Genomic DNA, 6,000 nt, shown 5'->3' on the forward strand with positions numbered 1-6,000 from the left:
CTTCAATCTTTTATAATCTTCAACGTTTAAAAAAAAATTTATTCGATGTAAACTTGTACCTTGATTACCTTAAAATTTAAAAAAATATATATATAAGTATATTTGTATAATTATATTTAACATGACTATTATTTCAACCGTTCAAGCTTGATCGTCTAATTAAATATGGTAACAAAACACCAGAAGGTTGACACCATATCAATTAATAAAATAAATTATTATTTATCACTAAGAAAATATTTTTTTAAATTAATTAATATATGCATGATCAACATAATAACTTCGACAAGTTTATGTCTTAATTAGATATCATGGTTCCGTATTCGTCTAAGTTGTACATACATAACTTGTCCTTCAAACTTAATTTTCTAAAGTGTTGTATTTTTGGTTTGGATGAAGTTTTTGAGGTATTATTTTTGGCTTATATGAACCAAATGAATAATAAACCTTACTTCTATTCAAATTTATAAATTAAAACTACTTCAACCTTCATCATTTGATTAAAAAAATACATAAGGAATTTCTTTATGTAAAAAAGAAAACTTTTGAATTTATGAGAAAATGTCGGATGACGTCATAAGGTAAGAAAAGGAAGGATACGAAAGATTTCCGAATTTAACTACGGATCTTTAAATACCGTAACGATATATTAAAATGCTTATACTTCATTATAGAACCCAGCGTGAGTAGACTCATGAGTGTTTATTATATTTATTTATATATATTTATGTATTTAGGTGCTCCTCCTGAGCAGATATGTAAATGGCTAGCTCACACAAACTGGTGTTACAATTATCGCAAGAGATATTTTACGAGTATATCTACATTTTAGTTGCTAAGGTTGATTGCAGATTAACTTACCATACCTTAGATCTTTGGCTTTGGTTGGTCACCATCGGCTTATTTTAATTAGCGAGCCAAATATATAATTGAGTACAGTTGTTAAGAAAGCTTTGACTCCTTGCTATTTTTCTTATACGAGTATTGGACCGTTAGCATAAAACCACGTATATATTTTTTTTTATTAAATATCGTATTATCTCATACAAACAAAATATCCTATGAATATTTAAATATGTCTCCGACGTATTGTTATTGTGATTATTCATAAATAGTTACGAAAAATGCGAAATTTTATTTAAAATAAAGAAGTTTTGTTTTTTAATAATTTTGGTGTCAATGCTACAATAAAGATTGATGAGCATAGAATTATTTTCGCTAGAATTGTTAAAGAATTATAATAGCTTCATGTTATTCAGAGGAAAACGTTTCAAATAATATAAAATTTTAACAAAAAAAAAATATTCTGTAAACCGCTATGTCCCTGCGTATTTTAAATCTGTAATATCTTCAAAAATATTCATTTAAATTACACTCTGTAACGGGCCATATTAATCTATATTAAATTCACAATGTATTTAAAGTACTGAATTGGATAAGGATTAATGCTATATTGCTTAAATTGCTTTGAAAATAAGCCATTATTTCTCGTAAAAAGTAAAGGATAAGAAATGGTAATTGTGGGTTATCCCTAAGAGATAGACATATTAAGACTTTTAAAACGTAAGGAATTATAGCAATGTTTGTTTGGAGCGGATGGATGCAAACCGGTGGTAGATTTTTTTCTTGACAGTTAAAAAGTAAATGTAATGCTTCTATATTCAATAAAGATTTTTTACTTTTTGATGAATAACGTCGTTCGTCGCAATAATATACATAATTTACAGATATCCCGACTTTGAATATATAGAGTTAATAATTACGTAATGTTTTATTTTATTACATTGTCCTAGTTTTAACCGCAATCCAGGAGTAGTTTTTTGGATCATGAGTGGACAAGGGTGATACTGTAAAGTATTACGTAGTTAATACTCAATTTCTAACAAATACATGAATAAAAAAGCATATTATTCAATATAGGATAGAAAGGCGTGGAGCTAATACTTGTTGACTTCCAGACAGGATACATTATATACATATATAATTTTATTTGGCTAAAATAACTTTGTATTTTAAATGTTGAAAAATAGTAACTACTGAGTTTCTTGTTGGTTTCTTCTCGGTAGAATCTACACTACGAACCGGTAGCTTCAATTAATATAGTTTGTAAAATGGCGATTCAAATTGCTTATAAAAGCCTACATGAATAAAGTATTGATTTGATTTGATTATATGTATTGTTATGTACCAGTTTGAAGAATGTGTGATCCAGTGTAACTACAGGGACCTAAAATCTCAAATCCCTAGGTTGGTGGCACGTGCGAAAGACTGTTAAGAATTAATTAATAGAAAAATTGCCTACAAGCCAGCCAAAAGATGAGGCTGTTATTCATTCACAGAACGCACGCTACTGATTTATTATTTTATGTATATTTATGCTAAGTCACCATTAAGCAATAATATATCCTTATTAAATGCAGGATGACAAAGTCTGCGTAAACATTTTTGAGTAATGTTAAGACATCCATAAATATTTGTATATGAGTATATTTAATTTAATTTACAGTTAGAAATTCATACTTATTTATTGATACTAGTTATACTAAGCTAAGTGCTTTCCTGTCAAATTATTGAGGTATTTAATAAAACGTTTTAAATAAAAACTATGTACCTTTAGACGTAAATGTCAGACGAAAGCCCAAATCTGTATTATCTGCATACCCTTTACAAGAATATGGATTCATTAAACTGAAAAAAAAACCTACTACCTGAAACTACCTACTAAATGGGGGATATAACAGATTAGATCTATAGATATTCCAGTAGACCATAGAGTATAGAGAGCGTAGATCAACTTCAATTTTGAAAAGTATACAAAGTAGATGAGGGCGAATTTCTGCATTTTTTATTTATTTTCTTACCACTTTCAGTATTGCGGAGCATACGTAAGTCTAACAAAACATACAAAAGATGTTATAGAGAGACAGTTTAACTTAATAAAAAGGACTATTACAACACAGAACAGTCCAAAAATTCCGTATAATAGAAACAGATCCTGCCCTCCTCTAAAATTCACATAGTAGCGCGAGGACTGCCGTTCTATCGGGTCGCCTGAAATGGGACACGCGATTCCCTCACCTTGCGGACTTCAAGAAAAATCATTTTTAACGCTTCAAAAAGCTCCGCAACTGGTAGTCGATCAGCCTAAACAAGGAGGTAAACAACTAAACGCTGAGTGCTTTAGCGAAATAAGAAATTCTACTTTAATATTAAATTGGTTCAAGGACGTTTAATACGATATTACAATAATTTATTTGTATATTAACTGATTCAGAATTTAAGTATCATTCTTATGGAAATTGTTGTTCGGAAGTATATGCAAAATGCTTTAATATCATATTATAGCTAGGCGTTGTATATTAATGTTACCTAATAAAGCAATAAATTTGTGTCACGCGATGATTTTTGATTGATGGCGATAAACAAATTTTAATTATTCTTTTAATTGGTAAATCTGCATATCAATTAAAAAAGGAGTTTTTTAAAAATAGATTGTGTTGATACATTTGATTTTAATTTTATTTATTATACTTTAGTGACTAATACCGTTGGAATAATCATCAGTAATAAAGTATAAGATTTAGACTTATGTCACGATAGTCGCCCTCAGTTCAATCGAAAAATAATGAATTTTATTTGTTCTCATTTCTAATTTTATGGAATATTTTATTGGTTTTATTAATTATATAATAGTTAAAAAATGTATTATAACTTCTCATCTCTAATTATTGCTTATATTTATTTTATATTTTTAATATATAATGTGCGATATGATAGTGCATGGTGAGTACGATGCGCACTACTTGTAAGCAGTGGAATTTTTGCCCAGATAATTTTGAAATGTATTTTTTTTTTATTTTGATGTAATATTATATCTACTGTTCGTTATCCTAATGAAAATAAATAAAACATAATACCTCTAGACCAGTTAACCTTTAGGCGAATAGAAATTATTGAAGGCAGTAAAAAAAACATATCCATATAACTTGAGTAATTATAAAGATATTAATAAGCTTTATAGGATGTATTAAACAGTTTTCTGATTACTTGCCAGCTCACTTTTATTATCCACAAAGAAATTATTTGTATTGCTATGATCTGGTAAAATCTAAAAGAGATGATTGGTCCATTGGAAATACACAGGAAATAATTGGCTTTTATAGTACGAATGAGGCGCAATGATCCAGTTAGCACGCATGAATCACAACCGAAGACTTCATCAAGGCCCAGCTCCACTGATTTTCACTTACTTACTACATTTATGTTTATAAAAAATCATCTCCTGTCTCGGCGGTAACGGAAATATGCCACATGCGTATGGACAAACCTATCGTGAAGCAGCATGACAGAAAGCCTGATCGGAGCCGAGACATTTACAGGCTGTAATTTGCAAATGTCCAATGGCAAAGATTAGTAATAATTACATATAACAACATCATTATTAACAGATGTTCGTAGATTATTAAATCGAATAAAAATGAAAACAATGATAAAACTATAAATGCGAAAATGGTCACAAACATCACTGATGAAACTCAATCAACAAGTCTTGACGCAGGTCATTTACATGCCACGTTTTAATCAAGTATCAGTAAAAACTTGACTAATGTTGACGAGAAGATTTATTTTATTGCTAAATATCCTTAACAAATGTCCCTCGCTGACTGGTTTCCACACAGATAGATACACGGACACGATTTTCATTTCATTCCACTTACTTGAACGTGATATTTATAAAATGATAAATAATGTTGTTCACGTTAAAAAAAAATACTAGAATAATTGCTAAAAAATGAGTATTTAATATATGGAGTGTTTTATATTATTAATGGGTAGACAAATGAGCAAATAGTCAAATTGATGGTAAGTGGTCACTTTGCTCATTTACTTAATGCTTCGCCAAACATTTAACCTAAGTACTGTGCTACCTGTAATTACTGAAATATAGCAATACATAAAATCGAATACATTTTATGGATGAATAATAAATTGACTGGTACCCCATCCATAGATACCGTCACATAATTCACCGGTGAAGTAAGCTCCAAATTAAAATAAATTTATTTATTAAGTTTGTCGCGTGAGTTTTTAATTTCAGTTCTAAAATCAGTTTTGTTAACTTTATATAATATAGAAATAGAAATAATGATTCAAATGTACCCACCCTTAAATAAAAGTTACCTTGTATTATTGATAAGTGAACAAAGATTCAAATTCTCGGTTAACTTTAAGGCAATTCTGTTTATAACATCTAATGTTGCATTTATGTTAGATTTCAAGATACCAAAAATCATTTCCTGGAAGCTCAGCTTTTCAATATGTGTTTTCTTAGTGTTATGTAACACCACCAACCTAAATATGGAAATGAACTATATCGCGTCGATTTTTGTAAGATATTTATCAGACATAGTCACAGCTATTTATGATAATATATTAACCTTATGTATGAACGCCTTGAGCTTAAACACCTTCATCGGTTTTGATAAATGAGCAGTCGTTATGTTTGTCGAAATTACGCAAATGTCATAGGACGAAAGGACAATGTGTGTATGACGTCACAAAAAATCGAAACCGCTGGTTTATTAATAGTTACTTTAACAACGAACATAAGCATATTATTAGTAAACGATTCATTTATTTAAAAAGTAAAATTAACAATACACTTATTTTATACTAAAAAAGAAAGATAGACTTAGTAACATATAACTCATATGTATATAAATTAAAAATGAACACTGCGCTCACAATTTTAACAAGTGAAATTATTTTAAAAATATTTTATGATTATATAAAAAAACGAAAGAGAATACTATACTATACTACTAATTATATAACAAAAAAACATTGTAGCAGTCTAAATTATTAGCAAATGGATTCACTAAATAGACTAATGTATAAAACGTTTCAAGACTGATTTTAGCTGTATTGTATTAACAATGTAGGTAAAAATTGTACTTAACAATTAATCTCGTGCTCATGGATGAGGGAAAACGTCGCGAG

This window comes from Vanessa atalanta, chromosome 5 (assembly GCF_905147765.1).
Source record: "Vanessa atalanta chromosome 5, ilVanAtal1.2, whole genome shotgun sequence".
NCBI lineage: Eukaryota > Metazoa > Arthropoda > Insecta > Lepidoptera > Nymphalidae > Vanessa > Vanessa atalanta.